We start from the raw sequence: 18626 nt of genomic DNA on the forward strand, positions 1-18626 counted from the left end.
GACCTGCAGTGTCAGCATCACCTGGGGACTTGTTAAAAATACCAATGCTTCGACTTAACTCTTGACCTACTGAATCAGAAATTGAGACTGGAGCCAAGGCATTGACTCCTAAACATATGATTAGAATACTGCCTTATACCTTGTCTAATAAGCAATTCTATGTGTGTACCTTAGATTCATGCTTAATTCCATTGGGAAAGTCTTTCTTGTTCTCTAGAATAACCACCTCCTCCTCATTCTCATCCTGCTGCAGGAAAATATCTACATCATTTCTGTCAAGTGATTATTGTAATTTTAAAAACACTTAGGTGTTGCGAAGCTGACTCTTACATACGGACCATCCCATATTTTAATATTCTTGATTTTACAAATATCTTTCATTTTTTGAACTGATATCTGACTTTAAGAAACTCTTGCTTTTACACACTTCTAAGTGTAACCTTGGAAAGGTTATTTAATTTCTCAGAGTCACTCAGGATGCTGTAATAAATCAGAGGTGGGATATCCAGTCAACAGTGGGGGATGATTTGTGATTCTAAATTCCTCAGCACAAGATACTTTTTTTAACCCCATGAGGAACTAACCTTTTAAATGCAACATACACACACTCGGAGCAGGAAACCGGGTATCAGTAAATAGGTCATGTAATTGCCCTGTAAACATATCATCTTTAATTCCTTATCTTTTATCTTCTTAATTTAGTTCTTGTTAACTTTTTAAAAAGGATTATGCAAAAGCTGTTTTTGTGTATGTATGCTTTTATAAATAGAGACTACACTGGAAAATTTAATCTTTCCTAATTATGTGCATTTAAATATCTGTGTACCATATTTCCTATTTATAGTCAGTTTACGTGAAAACAACAGCTGCCCTAGAAAAATAATTGCTGGGAAAGAACTAGGGCATAACTAAGCAACCATAGGCATTTCCTGGCGAAACAATATACTTAACTGAAAGCAACTCTGCATGTTGAAATGGGAATAGAAAAACATCTATGAGCGTGTTGCTCCTCCTTCAACGGCAACTGAATTTGAGATTTAATTAGATAACTATATCCTCCATCTGTATTTTTGTACTTGTACACCATCAGGCTTCTATGACTTTCACAGTGCACATAGAGAGAACTGATATATTAATGTGGAAACAAGAGAGACTAAACCTAACATGTATCTACAGACTAGCTTGATCAATCAACAAGAGTATTAAAAAATTATTTATTAATTTTAACTTCATTGAACCCCAAATTTGCTTTGTATGTTTCACTGACTTTACGTCTGTCTTGGTAGCCCTGCTATTTGGAAGTTAGCGGACTATAAAGAAATGTGTCCTGTTAATTTTTTTTAAATGGGATTAAGTCTAATACTGGGACTGTGCATAGTATAATTTTAATACATGTTTGTATTAAGTTGGTCAATTATAGGATGGGTGCTGACGCTAGAAACTAGAATATTTCTACGTGTTGAATCTTGCTTTTTCTTAACGCATTTGTCTTTAAACTGAATGCTTTAAAACCATGTATTAAATGATCTTTTAAAATGTATATAATAAAAAATAAATTTCAAATGGTGTGCAGTGAAAGTTAAGTCTCCCCTTCACGTTGGCTCCTCTGCCCTGATCTATTAACAGATTTTAGTATCCTTCAAATTATTTTCTGTTCCCATCCTTTTCCCCTTTGTAGCTCACAGCAGACAATATTTGAATAAGCATATAAATACATATGTATGTATTGCTACATATGTCTGTCTATCTACATATGATACTACAAAAATAAGGGATATTGTGCATTCTGTTCTGGACCTTTTTTTTTGTTTTTGTTTTGTGGGTGGGTATGTATGTTCACTTTATCTTAGAGATGCTTATAGTATTAATAGATCCACTTTAACTGTATAAGAGCTTCTAAGTGTTCCATAATTATGATGTTTAATCAGACCCAATTATTAGGCATTTAAATAGTTTTTGATTTTTCATTATTATAAATAATGTTTCCACAAGCATCTTTTTCATGCATTTTGGGGATGTTATTGTGTGCATAGCTGTAGGACAGAATCCCAAAAGTGAAGTTTCTGGGTTAAAAGGTCTGTGCAGGGGCCGGCCCCGTGGCTTAGCGGTTAAGCGTGCGCGCTCCGCTACTGGCGGCCCGGGTTTGGATCCCGGGCACGCACCGACTCACTGCTTGTCCGGCCATGCTGAGGTGGAGTCCCACATACAGCAACTAGAAGGATGTGCAACTATGACATACAACTATCTATTGGGGCTTTGGGGAAAAAAAAAAAAAAAAAGGAGGAGGACGGGCAATAGATGTTAGCTCAGAGCCGGTCTTCCTCAGCAAAAAGAGGAGGATTAACATGGATGTTAGCTCAGGGCCGATCTTCCCCACAAAAATAAATAAATAAATAAATAAAATAAATAAAATAAAAGGTCTGTGGATTTAAAATTTTGATAGAAATTGACAACTTGTTCTCAAATCAGTGACAGATTTAAAGCATGATTGTATTGCAGGTAGTCCCTTCCAGAATTTAAAATCTTCATTACCCATCTCCCTCCAATTTACTCCAAATAAATGTAGAATATCAGTTTATTAAAAAGTAAGTCTATAAACAAACACATAGAGACAGAGATTGGATTGGTGGTTACCAGAGGGGAAGGAGGGAGGGAGGAGGGCGAAAGGGATAATTTGGCACATGTGTGTGGTGATGGGTTGTAATTAGTATTTGGGTGGTGAACATGATGCAGAAATAGAAGTATAATGATGTACACCTGAAATTTATACAATGTTATAAACCAATGTTACTGCAATAAACAAAAACTTAAAAAATAAAAAAATAAATAAAAAAGTAAGTCTGCTGTTCAAATGGTTACTAGACAACTCCTTTTTTCCAATGTCCCACATCCTGATATAAACATATAATACAAGTAAAAATATCATGTCTGCCAAGCAAGCATGCCTTCAACACATAAGCCCTAGGCCCCTTTCCAATCAGATTGTCACGCCTCATCCCCTTACTCCACAGGTGTTGAATCAAGTCACAATCCTGCCAACAATGATTCTGAGGGCTTATTTACCCACAACCTTATCACCATTGCCTTTTCTCAAATGTGTTAATATTTGCAATGTGTCAAGAAAAGTAAAGGTGTCTCATTATTATTTTACCTGGCATTTATTTCATTACAAAAGTGACTGAGTATCCCACTCATTTCATTAAAACTCTGGATTACTTTAGATGCCTATCATTTTTCATCAAGAGCTATGCTAATTTTCTCATTACTGACCCAATATTACTGTATGAACTCTGTAGTAAACCCCTAGATCAATTGATTTGTAAGCAAGTTTTATATTTATAACGTTATAGGCAAGTTCCTAAGTGGATGGTAGAAGTGTCCCTCTGCATAGTGAAAAGGCAGAGAAGCCACTACACTGGCAACACGTTATAACAAAAAGAACCAACGCAGGGGTTGTTCATTGAACATATACCTTATTCACCAAATAGAAAAAAAATATTATTCATTGAACTGATGTAAAGAACCAGACACTGTGCTAGACAATTTCCTTGCCTACACATTTTAATGTAGGAGTTAGCGCTGCATGCAGCTTCACAGAGGATATGGAGGCTCAGAGATCGTTCTCACCTAGTTAATGATGCAGAGAGAATTTAAACCCAAAGTCTATCTCTTTCCACACCCAAGATTCTTTTCACAGTACCGTACTCGTTTTTATCAACCTGCAGTTATGATGATAATCAGAAAAAAAGTTAGAAAATAATTATAACTATAGAAATTGATAGAACTCCAAGATGGAGAAGAGAGAGAGGGAGGGAGGGAGGCAGAGAGAGAGAGAGAAAGAGAGAGCTGTCTTTTGCATTTTGCTTGTGGGAAAGTGTGAATAGGCTCCTTCTACACAATGAGTAAAGAGAGGTCATTAACTTTGAATTGGACACCTTGGCTTCAAGAACCGTGTTCCAAACTTTCCCTCTTTTGCCAGATTTCGACATCCGCATCTCTCTTTCATTCCCAACAATTTCAATGTTTTTGTTCTTCGTATAGCTATAGGTCATACAATACTTTATATTCTCTCTCAATCTGAGTTCATTGTAAACGATTTAACGTGACAGGAGATAGCAAACTGTATTGGCAGACTGTTACTCAGCTGAATTACTCCCCAAATCCAATCCCAATCAATTAACCGCGGCATTAGACAACATGAATTCTGGATTATCCTCTATGAGAAAGGTTGCTACTCCTGTTTCTTCTCAATTAACAACTTTATTCCTTTAATTCACTATGCAGAGCCATAGCCAGTAAATGTTTTAATTTATAATAATCATGCCTTCTATTTATGTGGCAATTGCCATTTTCAAAGCACTTTCATATCTGCTAACTCAGTTCAGCTCCATCATTCAATAACTCATTAATCAAAGCAGGTAACATTACTGCCACTTTTCAGGTCAGTAAAATGAGACTTGGAGAGGTCAATGGCTTACCCAATATGACATGTTAGGAAATTTCAGGTATCAGACATGCCATACAGTTCTTGGAAGTCAGCAACCGCAGATATATTTTTCTGAAAACTCCTTAACACAACATATGAGGAAGCCAAGACTTAGAAAACTTCAACAATTTGTCTCAAGTCACACACTTGGAAACTGGTAGAACTGAGAACTGGATGCAGTTCTTGTCTCCTGGCCCAGTGTAATCACTACGCAAATGATGCTCAATGCCTAACAATCAGAAACAATACAAAACTCAAAGCCATATTGACCCCGGCCTGGTGGCAGAGCAGTTAACGTCGCGCGTTCCGGTTCGGCGGCCCGGGGTTCGCAGGTTTGGATCCTGAGCGCGGACCGATGCGCAGCTGGACCAATGCGCAGCTTGTCGAGCCAAGCTGTTGTGGCGTCTCATATAAAGTAGAGGAAGATGGGCACAGATGTTAGCCCAGGGCAAATCTTCCTCAGCAAAAGGAGGAGGATTGGCATAGGATCTTAGCTCAGGGCTAATCTTCCTCACAAAAAAAAAAAGAAAAAGAAAAAGAAAACAAATCAAAGGCATATTGGGGAAATTATATTTTGACCTTGTCTTCCAAGTCTATTTCAACTTCTTTTGCCCTTGTGATACCTAAAATTTTCAGGTTATATCTACAAAATATCAAGAGTAATGGTAAAATTAAAAATTTTAACTAACCATTTGTTTCATCAACATAACACAAAACAAAATACATTTTAGATTGTTTTTCTCTGAAAATATGCTACTTAAATTCTAAACCACTTCCTTCTTTACTTTAATCTCCACTCGTACCACTACTGCTTCCTATCACTTTCTCCCCTCGGCTACCCCTGCCTGCAGCCTGGATCTGTGCTTATTTACTCTGGCACCCTTCTAGGCCAGGCAGCCTTACATACTTTCAATTCAACACTATATCCTTTCATCCCCAACTCATGCTTTTTACTTTTCCTTTCAAGTTCTACACTCAACACTTGTTCTTGCTCTGTGAACTTTGCCCATCTTCATTTGTTCCACTTCTGTCTAACTTTGGAGACCCATTTCATATCTCGCTTATTCCAATACGTCTGCTCAGACTGCCCAGTTCATTTTGATACTTCCTATTTCAAAACACCTAAAACATATCCCTGTTGGAGAAAATAAAAAGGGTGACCAAAAAGTAAGATAGCACCCACCATCTTCCAGGCACCATTCAGAGACTTCTGCACGTGTTATCATCCTTGAAAATCATAACGGCCCATTTTTTGGTAGGTTTGGAAAAGTTAAATGAGTTGGCTACGTTCATTAAGTTAGAGAGCTAGTATTCGAAACCAGATTAAAATATTACTACTACTAAAAGTAATAATAATGATAATAACTAACACAATTATTGTTAAATTCTTCCTATATACAAGAGAGTGCTAAGTGATTTACACATAGTGTGGAATTTTATAATCACAATAACAATAACAATAAATAACACTAACTCCACTTTACAGATAAGGAAAATAAGGCACAAAGTAGTTAATCATGCTACTCAAAGTTTTATAACTTGTATGTAGTAAAGCTTGGACTTGAACGAAACTGGATGATTTTACAGCTCTTGAACTTTTAACCATGTTTCTTTTTTTTTTTAAAGATTTTATTTATTTATTTTTCCCCCAAAGCCCCAGTACATAGTTGTCTGTCATAGCTGCACATCCTTCTAGTTGCTGTATGTGGGACGCGGCCTCAGCATGGCTGGAGGAGTGGTGCCTCGGTGCGCACCCGGGATCCGAACCCGGGCCGCCGGCAGCAGAGCGCACGCACTTAACCGCTAAGCCACGGGGCCGGCCCTTAACCATGTTTCTATACCTCAAAGAATATAGTACAGGCGTACACCATGATTTATTATCAGATTTATTATCTGCTTGACTCCTACATTCTGTGGCATACTTTCCTGAAGATAGAATAGTCTTGACTCTTTACACTTTAAAATTCTCTTGGAAGTCACAGTGTCCCTAAACCAACAATAATTTATGGATCACTTGTAAGGGCTAAGCCTTATATATATTATCTCAAATCCCCAACTCTGTGATATAATCATGAGTACCAACATTTTATAGAGAAACCAAGGCCTATAATTATACAATAATTAGTGATCAAACTAGAATCCAAACCTTCTTCTTCTCCTTTCCACGTCGCCATTTTTCACTATCCCCTACTATCTCTCTGGCATTACCAACGTGGTTATAATATTGTTGGCAATTGACACATATTTGATTGGAACTTCAATTCTGTCTGATTTTGCTGAAACTGAAGGATGCTTTTTGTGTGATTACACTTTCCTAAGCATAAATCAGAGAAGGCTGTGGAAAAAGCCTTTCCTCCACCCATAATTTCTAATTCATGTTAATGAAAAATCCTACTGAGTACAAAATGCAAATCATATTTAATTATATATTTAGAGATTTATTTATTTTGAAAATGAATTATACAACAGTAAGACTCTCTAATCAATGTGGGGGGACATATGGCCATCATATGCTCAGCAGCCTAAGTTTGATATTATAGCAATGATTAATGAACACATTTCATAGGCTTAAGGAAGATAGGAAGCAAGGTCTTACTAAATACTTGTTAAATAAGGAGTTAAAAAATTCTTATGCACTCAGTTATGCATTCAGTGTTAAAACTAATTAACATTCTTGCCGTTATCTCACCATCTTTAAAAAAAAATCAAATACTACAAGCAACTCAAATTCTTTTCTAAGGTGACTTTCTCTTCTTTCTCTAGGAGATTATTAGCAGAAAAATGACCAGGCAAGTCCAACTCTTTGTGTCTCTCTCAGTATCAGGAAGTAACTGCATTATAGAGAAGAGAAACAGATGGAAATAGTGCAAGATGCACTTTGTGTTGTTTTATTTAATATTTATAACAATCCTGCAAAGTAGTGACTATGATAATAAATTACTGTTCAATTAAATTGAGCCTTAGAAATGTAGCAACAGAGTGGGATGGGAGCCCACCAACACCTGATTTTGGAGACAGTGCTTTAGCCTCTATTTTAAACTCTTTACCGTGCATTCAACAATTGTTATTTTTCTTCCCCTTTTGACACAAAGTAGATGTGTCAGTTAACCATGTCCCCAATACTCAGTGGCTTAAAGCAATAATCATTTATCTTCAGAAATCTGCAGAGTGCCTGGGCTCAGCTGCTCGGATCTGAGCTTTTCTGTGACGACTGTCCTCCACAAGTCTCTTATCCTCCTCCTGGGACCAGCAGACTAGCACAAGCATGTCTGGTGATGGAGGCACATGTGTGAGCAAATTCAATTTTACAAGTTCTTTTGCTGCACCATATTTCCAGCAACCTATTGGCTAAATCAAACCACATGGTACCACCTGGGGGTGAGACATTACACTGCACACACAGTTGAGGGCACAACACAATTACTTACCAACCGGGATAGATATGGTGAGGGATGGAGAATTATGGTCAGGAAGGTCAGGAATCCAATTTGTCACAGAAGGGCATAAACATTTCTATATCCATAGTTCTCAAACTGGAGTATCGATCAAGAACACCTGGGAAGTTTGTTAAAAATACAAAGTTTTGGGTACCTCCAGAGTTTAAATTCCTTTGGTCTGAGTTGAGGCCCAAAAAAATATGTATTTTAACAAGTACCTCAATGATTCATTTACCATACCTTGGAAAATGCTGTTTTATGTCGCATTTTTTCTTTCTGATATATGGCCCATTGACAGTTCTCACAGAAATATTTTATTCTATATACCAACCCAAGGCTAATTCAGCTGAAAATATCCTGTCTGTGACTCAGCTATCAAAAACTCAGCTTTCTGTTCTAGCTCCAAAGAAATCCCATCATTAAAATATATTAGCCATACATGTGTTATTAGTAATTTAATGACAGTTTGATACCATACCAAATACAACAATTGGCTGTATGTGACATGGTAATTGGCAACACCAAAAGAATTATCAAGTGCAACCCTACTTTGGAGCTTGCCAGAGAAGATGAAGAGAAGAGACACATATATGAAGTAATCTATTGACAAATAGATTTCTCTTTCTTCTTTGTTCTAAAGCTTTCCTTGTATAAAAATCCATGAGCACTTTATTATCTTGATAATGAAAATTAATAACTGGACAAAGTAGAATTTGACAATAACATGAAGCATTTGGTGCTCAAATTTCTTCAAAATTATTTCTGAAGCTCACTCTTTCAACATGATATTTTAATTCTATGATTTTATAGGGAAAGGTACTCTAGGAGGTGATAATTTCTCTTTAATACTTTGCATCTGTTACAATTTCCTACAAAGAAAGGCAGATTTTTTTTTTTCTTAACAGGGAGAGAAGTCAGCAGGGGTGGTTGGCGATGAATTGGTGATGAATACTAAGGCTGAAGCAGTCCGAAAAAAGATGAAGGAGTAGAAACTGTGATGTGTTGTAAGTCTCTTCTACAAACAGTCAAAACCAAATGTCTTCTTGATCTGTCCTGAAGTGAGAGAGGTGAATTAAGTCTTCTATTTTTAGGATGTTTTGTCTGTTTTGCTTTGTCTCCCCTGTATTTCCTGTTTTCTGGAAGTTGTTGCTATGATATTTGTTATGTAGAAATTTGTCACTATTACATCTTCATTGCCCTTTGTGATATGCCCTTTAGAATTATAAAATATCCTTGTTTTTCTCATTAAATACTTTTTATTCCTGATCTAACTTGTCTAATATTAAGATTGCAACTCCTCCTTTCTTTTTTTTCTGTTTGCATTTATCTACTATATAATTTTTATACTTTAGTCTGGAAAAATAGGCAAAAAAAAAATTACTGGATGTCCTGTCCAGTGTACCCTTCCCTGTTATTCATGCCTTTCATTGCCTTTGAGCTATTTTACAACTCTATAATTTTAAGAAACTAATCACAATGCAAATGATTCTTGTACATAGAAATGGAAAAGAATCGTGTTCAGTGAAGATGCAATTGACTATCGACTTGTAGATAACCGACCAGTTTTGCATCTATGTGTAAATTCATTTCAATCTTCCTGATTGCCTATGTATGTGTGTACCTTTTAAAATCCACTTTGAAGCGATTGTAATATTTTATTGGTTTCCTCATTAGTTAATGAGTTAGATAAAATCTTTGATATATGTTATTCTATATGCATATAAGTACATATTTAAAAAACAATTTTTCTTAATTGCTTTCATTTCTAACCTTTCTGAATCATGTTGTTTCAACTCTACCTCTTCCATACAGTATTTATTTGGATTTTGTTTTTTGATCCAGTCTGTCTTTTCTTTTACATTTACATTTTAATTTTTGGATAAATTTTATCTTTGTTGAAGTATACATGTACTATTTATTATTTTTATTTTAATATATATTTACTAATGTATTACAAAATCTTTTACTGTGTTATCTTTTCTCACGATTTCTCATTATAAGTGAAGTTGAGGGTGGAGTTTATCTGTAAGTAATTTCCTCGTGAATGGCTTATATGAATAATAGACCTTGAGGTAGAGAGGAAATACAACAGTCCTTAAGCGTATAAAAAGATCCTCAAAGATGGGCAGGGATCTTAGCTCAGGGCCAGTCTTCCTCAGCAAAAAGAGGAGGATTGGCATGGATGTTAGCTCAGGGCTGATCCTCCACACACACACACACTCACTAAGTAAATAAATAAATAAATTTCAAAAATAAATAAAAAGATCCTCAATTTCACTTATTTTGAGATAAATGCTAAATACAGTCACACTGAGAAACCATTTTTCACCTATCATGTTGGCAAAAATCTAAATTTGACCACAAACTGCGCAAACTGGAAAAATTGGCTCTTTGTATATTGTTGATGTGAGTTCAAAATAATGAAACCTATAAAAGACAATTTGTAAATATCTGTCAAAATTACAAATGCATTTAATATTTGACCTAGAAATTCCACTTCTTTTAATTTATCTTAAAAATTACCCATACATGTGATATATGTACAAACTATGTATTGTGGCATTGTTTTCAATAACAAAATACTAGGCAAAAGCAAATGTCCATAAGTAGAGGACTAATGAAATAAACCAAGGGCATCTATACAATACAACACTGGGCTCATCTTAAAAAACGGAGAATCTCTCTATGGGCTGATATGAGAGAAAAAAACCCAAAACTCTAGGATAGCTTGTCAAGTAAAAAAATAAATTAAATAAATTATAATACGGGGTATACAATGGGCTACCTTTTATAAAAGAAAGGGCAGACAATACTAATATATACTTATATTTGCTTGTATCTATTTTTTTTTTTTTTAAGATTTTATTTATTCATTTTTTTTCCCCCCAAAGCCCCAGTAGATAGTTGTATGTCATAGGTTCACATCCTTCTAGTTGCTGTACGTGGGACTCGGCCTCGCGTTGGACAGAGAAGTGGTGCCTCGGGGCGCGCCCGGGATCCGAACCCAGGCCGCCAGCATCAGAGCGCGCGCACTTAACCGCTAAGCCACGGAGCCGGCCCATGCTTGTATCTATTTAAGGAAACATTGAAGGACACATAAGAAAAAACACAAACCAAAGTGGATACTTACACGTGCTGAGAGAAGCATTAGTGGGCGGGACAGAGGTGATGGAATACCTGTTAGCTAATAACTGTCTTATTTTAATCAGAAGTGACATTTAAATATAAATATCAACTGGTACAGCACCATCCAGATGGGAACATTAACCAACCTAGTGGTGCATGGACCAGTCAAATTGGAGTCTGACCATAAACAACCCATATGTCTACACTGGAGAATGTGAACAGAATAACATCCCTAGTATTGAATGCTGAACCTTGTAAATATATTACCTTCTAAAACAACATAAAATTTTTTAAAAGTTTAAATACAACGAAAACAAAACAAAACACTTAATCAAGTATCCTACATTTTCATAACTGGAGTGCATACAATACAGTGAATGATTTTATACTTTCAGGAATAACATAGGCTTAGGTATGAAATATGTAGTATTTAGTTATATTCTTCAAAAATTCTCTCAGTTTAAACAATACTCTAAATTTTTCTAAGGCATAATTTCTAAAAATGTATACCAAGATCTATTCTTCTTATAGGGCTGCCCACAAAAATTTCCAAAATCAAATACATTTGCAAGTACTATATATTATGTCCTTAGAGAAAATAAGACTTATTGGCATCTTGAAGGCTCTAAAACTACTGCACTAAAGAAACCAATTCACATTGTTTCAGATGTCTCCTTAGTAAATTATATAACCGTAGAATTCTTTATTCTTATGACAGTATTTCACTGAAAACTATATTAGATATTATTTGCTAACTTTTCTAGCTAAACTTACAATCTAATGAGAAATATGCATTCAAGTTGGCACTGATTATGACCTGGTAGCAAGGGTGTCCATCATTTTCCCCAATAACTGTATTCCTGAATGTTTGTGTGTTTATCAAATTTAAAATAATTCCGTCATCTTAAATTTAAATTTTAGGAAATGGCTCGCTAGATAAAAATTTTCTAAATGACATGGTCTTAAAAATATCCATTCTACAGATGCTCTACTGCCTCAACTTCATTTTCAAAACAAGTTATGCATAAACAAACAATTGACAAATAAGTAAAAAAATTCTAGAATTAAAGACAATATAATATAGCAAAAATACTTGGAATTTGGTTCTAGTCATACTTGGTTTTCAATCTTGCACGTGCTATTTATAAGCTATCTGAAAGTGAGCAATTTGCTTGTCTGCATTTCCATTTTCTCATCCATAAATATGTGGATATGCACCTTGCATGGCTATTGTCAGAAACACATAAAATATATGTTAATTGTTTAACACAGTGACTGTCATATCATGAGAACTAAATTTTTTCCTCTCTATCCAGAAATATAAGCAGGAATGAGTTATTCCTTATTAATTCATGATTTATTCATAGAATGTATATAGAGTTAGGACAGTGCACTTGTAGAAACAAAACCAGCTTGAATTTAAAGGGAAAAAACAATTCAAAATGAAAAGATGAGTCTAGGCCTACATATTTCTATAGGCAGAGAAGAGGCTAATAAATCTTCTCAGCTGCGAACATAGACCATTTCTTATAGAAAAGGAAGCATGACTCAGGGCAAAGCTAAGAGCCCCAGAGACCTACACAAGGGCAAACTGGGCTTCTGATAAATATATGTTCCCTGCCCTGGAAACAGTAGGATTTGGGCACGTGCTTTTGCTATCCCTTTTTGAATGAGGATGTCTCTTGGAGTTGTTCTATCACTGTCTCCTAATTGATTTTTGTTTGTTGGAGCAGATAACTTTGTCTTTTTAGACCACAAATCTATGCATTTGTAAAAATAGCAATGACAACAAAAAAAACACCTGTAAAGCCAACTCTGCAGAGATTCATCCACACCTGGACACAGTTAAGATATTGATATCTTATACTTTAAGCCTGAATTTGGTGCTGTAATGGGATAAGACTTTGAGTGGTCTTGAGAGAGCGGGTTGGTATACTCTACATTTCTGGAGAAAAGTGAATAGTTTATGACCAGAGGGCAGACTGTGGTGGACTAAAGTTGGTCCAAATTTGTTGCCATCCCATCTCTTTAAACTGGGCTGGTCTGGGACTTGCTATGATTGACAGAATGAGTTCACTCACTTCTTAGAGTAAACTTTAAATGGGCTTCTAAGAAATCTACAGCTTCCATTTTTAATTCTCTCTCATGGAATCCAGCTTCCATGATCTAAGAAGCTCAAGCCTTGTAGGGAGGGCACCTGGAGAAGAACTGAGGTGCTCTAGTTAACTGCCCCAAGTGACAGCCAACACCAACTGCCAGCCATATGTGTGAGCTGGCTTGGAGGTTCCAGGCATCGCAGTCCCCCAGGTGTCTGTAGCTCCAGCCACCACTACATAAAAGAGAACTTCCCACCTGAGCCTGGTCAACCCTAGTCATGACAGATAATAAATGGCTGTTATTGTTTTTGGCTACTGAGTTTAGTGGTATTTTTTTATATAGAGAGACATAGACATATAGCTATAATATTTGTTAAATGAATTCTAAGAGTAGGCAAAAATACTTTTTTATACCCTAATATACCTGTGAATTTTTAAGAGCTAAAGATGATATGTTCTGTTTCTCAATTCCCCTCTCCACATCCTATGAACTCTCCTTTTTTTTTTTTACAAATTTGTAAATTTAGGTGTTTTTTTTTTTTTTTTTTTTTGCTGAGGAAGCTTAGTCCTGAGCTAACATCTGTGCCAATCTTCCTTTATTTTGTATGTGGGTCGCTGCCACAGCATGGATTAACGAGTGGTGTACGTCTGCACCCAGGATCCAAACCCGCAAACCCAGGGTGCCAAAGCAGAGTGTGCAGAACTTTAACCACTCGGCCACAGGGCCGGCCCCCCTATGAACTCTCCTTTTGTGGACTATCTCCTGAAAAGTATCAGAACTAGTTTTCAAAGCAGCATGCTTTGGTTAAGAGAAAGTTATTTGAAATGAAAAATATCTGAGCTTGGAATTTAGCTAAAACATCTATTATGTGAAAATTAAGCTATTTAACATTTTGGAGCCTCAATTGTCACTTTTTAAAATAGAAGTAATAGTGGGCCGGTCGGGTGGCGTAGCAGTTAAGTGCTCGCGCTCCACTTCCGCAGCCCAGGGTTCACAGGTTCAGATCCCCGGTGCCCACCCAATGCATCATTTGTCAAGCCATACTGTGGCGGCGTCCCATATAAAGTAGAGGAAGATGGGCACGGATATTAGCCTAGGGCCAATCTTCCTCAGCCAAAAGAGGAGGATTGGCTTCGGATGTTAGCTCAGGGCTAATCTTCCTCACACAAACAAAAAAATAGAGGTAATAATACCTACTTTACAGGATGTATGTGAGTACTACATGTATAAAACATAAAAATCATCCATCAAGAATTCTATAAACAAAGGTACTTTGTTTTATTCAAAAATGTTAACTGCTACTATTATTATCTGACAAGAGAGAAAGTGGCTTGTTGGGCTGTGTCCATGAAATGACTCTTTCAGAGCAGAAGGAGGAGGTTGATTTCCATTTATGGTACACATTGTTATGGTAATTTAATGAAAGAATGGGAAGGCTTGTTTTCCTGGTAAGGGACTTGACTTTTTTACAACTAGTAAACACTCTGGGAAAATTTACCAAGCATTTTCTTGGCACCTGGAACTGGGGAAGTCATTTTTTAAGGCAGTTCACTATGCCACACATACACATTTCCCCCATCACAGCATGCTGGGGGGACATGTTGGTGGGTAGATGATGGCAGAAAGGGTGCACTTGGCTCCCCTAAGACTAGGCAGATGAGTTCCTTGTCTTAGTAGCCAGATACTTATTTAGTCACTATTAATCCTGACTCTATTTCACCTGCACACACTCTGAGCAAGTAGCCATGCTGATTAGTGATCCAAGTACAGAGCTTTTCACTGCTTTCCCCCTAAACTAAATACAAATCACAATTTAACTCTAAAACATTCTGGAGGACAGAAATATCAAGAGCTAGAAACCTGATAGAATTGTAAAAAGCATGTGTATTCGGTTATATATTTTGTGACTGCTAAGTCTACTTGTTTCTTCAAGTAGAAAAGGTTAATAAAAAAGACAGGCAGCATCTTTTTCGAACCCAGCCCCCTTGTGTATGCACTCTATGCTACCTCCTATATCCCTATCTGACCACTTTATGCCTGTGTGAAACGTGGATTCAGATCCACTGCTGTCTAGTGCTTCTACTGTGGACACTGCCTTGGAATTTATTTTAGACAGAGTAGGAATGAAAAATATCCAAGAACATATAAAGAATTAGGAAGGTTTCGCTCCTGCAGTGGTTCTCAAAGTGGGTCCCCAGGCCAGCAGCATCAGTGTTTCCTGAAATTTGTTAGAAATGAAAATTATCAGGCTCTACCACAGACCTACTAACTCAGAAACTTTGGGAATGGAGTCCAGTAATCAGTGTTTTAACAAGTCTCCCAAGTTATTCTGATGTCTAAAAGTTTAAGAACTGTCAGTGTAGTGGACTGGGTAAGGAAAAATTCAAAACCAAAGACCAACAAAACTCCTAATCTCTCAGAAATATAGATTTCAAGATTGATTCCATCAAACAGCAAGTAAAGACATTAAGTGTCAATATTGGATGGTTGAAAGAACTCTACTTCCAGAATCAGAAAGAATTGGAATTAAAATATGACTCTCTAATCCTTTCTGATTTTACTTAATCTTTCTGAATTTGACCTTGTTATCTGAGAAATGGAGATGATAATGTCTCGCTCAGTATGTATTAAATTAAATAACATATCTGCGTACTGGGTACCCAGTATTCATTCAGTTCATTTTAGTGTTTGCTGAAGACATGGGCAGTAACTTCAAATCAAGAGAAGTATAGGCTTCTTGCTGTGGGGGTGGATAGAAGGTTGTGAAGAATGGAGTTGGTAAAATGAAGGTAGCAAAACGATATGCATTGATGAGTTTGCTGATTCTTATCACTCAGGATGCTTCTTCACAGACCATAGTGGAGAAGTAGTGATAGGTTTACCTGTGGCAGTGAAAGGTATGCATTCATTTGCTTGAATTTAGAGCTTCATTCATTTTCAATTACTGAATGCCTGCTTATGAAGGGCCAGGAATGGTGCCAGTCAGTGAAGGCAAAATAGGCTATTCAAAAAGAGGTAATACAGGTTAATAATTAAGAACTTGGGCTTGGAGCCAACCTGCTTGGTTTTGAATCCAGGCCTATTATCTCTACTGTGTGACTCTCAGGGAAGTCACTTAAATTCCAAGGTCTCAGCTTTTTCATATTTATTATTAAAAGATGGTAGTAATATCAAATACTGTGTAGGAATGTGGTCAGAATAACATGAATTAATACACATAAAAAAATTAGATGAGTACCCAAGAAGCATAGGCCCTTAATAAATGCAGGTTATGGTCATCTCCTGTGTGTTGGCAGAATTCACTCCTTTGAAGGCTTTTCCTAACATCCCACTGTCTGTGTGATTGAGTCCAGAATTTTATCCTTGCAGTCCTCTGGACTGGTGTTTCTTAATCTTTAATCTGAATAGGATCACTAGGGGGTTCTTGTTAAAATGCAAATTCTGATTCAGTAATCCTGAGGTAGGGCTTGAGTTTCTGCATTTCGAACAAGCTCACAGGTGATGCTAATGCTACCTGTCCACGGACCACAATTTCACTGCAAAACTACACTCTAATTCCAGCTTTAGAATGTAGCCCATTACAAGGTGGGAACATCATTTTAACAGAGGTCCCCATAATATGCTATGGAAAAAAATGACTAATTTTGCCCACTTGGAGGTCATGCAAACTTTTAAGTAGGTATTGGTTATAAGGGAAGACAAACTATAAGACAAGAGAAAAATGTGGGAGTATTCTGTGTTATGATTTTGATGTCAAGGGCACAGAGTTTGAATCTGATCTAGATAGCAGCAGGAGACCAGAGCAATGACTGAGAAGCAGAATTGATAGAGTTGCAGGGCAGGGGACAAGGCTTTACTGACTGCTGTGCTGAGAGAGCCACTGCAGAGATGGGGGAAATACAATTCACAGGCATGGAGCTATAGTAGCAGGAAGTAGTTTTTACAGATTCCTACACATCTTATATTGAATTATGGTGACACATTATTGCAAAACATGTGGCAGAATTTAATTTATTTCATTACGTTATATTTTTAGGAATAGTATGTACCTCATCAAGTTACTATAAAGATGAAATAAATTAATAGATATAGAGGATATAGAATAGATATTTTAGAATAGAATTGTACCTGACATGCAGTGTTAGTTCAGACTAGCTATTATTATTATTGAAGGATATTGTTTTAGAGAAAATAATGTTTATTACGAGAAATAAAGACAAGTTCTGTGTCATTTGTGTTAATACTTAGAAACTTTAATAAGTTAACATGAAAGAGGTAAAACATTGCAATAAGTAGGTTTTTTTAAACAGAATATATGCTTATAAATTAATATTACTATATACATTAACATCAACAAGCTAAAGATAGGAAAAACACATTTAGTTAACTTCTAAATTTTTCAACTCGCAGAACATTTATTCGAAGAATAAAGCTACCACAAACAGTAAACTCCAGCCATATTAGCCTTCTTTCAGTTTCTCCAAGATGCCATGAGTTCTCAACTTAGGATCTTTTTTGGTGTTAATATATTTTCTTGATATTATCTTCCTTTCCTTCTCTTGTAAATCAATCTCCTCTAAATTGCGTTGTCTTAATATTGCTTTCATCTTAGGCAGCTTTAGCATATTTTGAATCCTTTCACTTTTCTCCGTTACACACCAGTTTCCTAATGTCTTAACTGGATTTCAAAAATGCCTCCTACAGCCATTCTGTCTTACTTCCAATCCTTTCTCTATACCACCACCAGTAATCTTTGTAAAACACAAACTTTCCGTGTCACTTTCCTGCTTTGAAAATTTTCATTAGTTTCCCAATTCCCTCAAGACTCTGGAGCACGATTTATGAGCCCTCAAGTCGAGTCTTTATCCTCTCCAGCATCTCCTCTGTGTAGATCTCTGTCACTCACTCTAAGCTTTTGCCTACACTCTTCTGTCTGAAAATCACTTCCCTCACTCCACTCATCCGTAGACCTCAAACTTCCATGAAGCACTTCTGACTCTCTGTTAAGATCCCCTCCTCCAGGCCCCCAGAACCCTCCATTTATCGTGTTGAATTATAACAGAATATTTACATGGTTATATCACCTACACAAAGCTGTACACTCGGGAGTCAAGATGGCGGCGTAAGCAGACTCTGAACTCACCTCCTCCCGTGGACTCAGCCAATTTACAACTACTCGTGGAAAAATTACCCCTAAGACAGAACTGAAAACTGGATAAGAGGAACTCCTGCAACAACGGACAATCCTAACTGGGGTGGAAGAGGCAGAGACTCCCTTCTGGAGAGGAAAAACGCCGCCTTCACAAGCCGCCAGCTTCACGGCCGCGGGAGCAGCTCACAGTTACGCAGCCTCCCTGGAGGCGCGGGGCCCTGAGCCGGGGAGCGCCCCCGCTGGGGGCATTTTGTGGACCCAGCACAATCGAGACCAGCGGCATAATATCTGACATTGCCTGCTACTAAAGCATTGGGGAGCACCCCCA

At 36.9% G+C, this 18626-nt stretch overlaps 1 long non-coding RNA gene across 6 annotated transcripts in view; it reads right to left on the reverse strand.

The window, feature by feature from the left end:
- The window catches only part of LOC147916645 (uncharacterized), a 1218588-nt gene that overhangs the window by 1117436 nt on the left and 82526 nt on the right, over positions 1–18626 (reverse strand). The window contains exon 2 of one of the 6 annotated variants that reach the window (XR_015552702.1): positions 10680–10993. The exons of the other annotated variants lie outside the window; for them this stretch is intronic. This is a non-coding gene — a long non-coding RNA (uncharacterized LOC147916645). Of the gene's footprint in view, positions 1–10679; positions 10994–18626 lie in introns of those variants that run through there. 6 annotated transcript variants of the gene reach the window in all.

This window comes from Ceratotherium simum, chromosome 7 (genome assembly GCF_057802395.1).
Source record: "Ceratotherium simum simum isolate JZ-2026a chromosome 7, ASM5780239v1, whole genome shotgun sequence".
Classification (NCBI taxonomy): domain Eukaryota; kingdom Metazoa; phylum Chordata; class Mammalia; order Perissodactyla; family Rhinocerotidae; genus Ceratotherium; species Ceratotherium simum.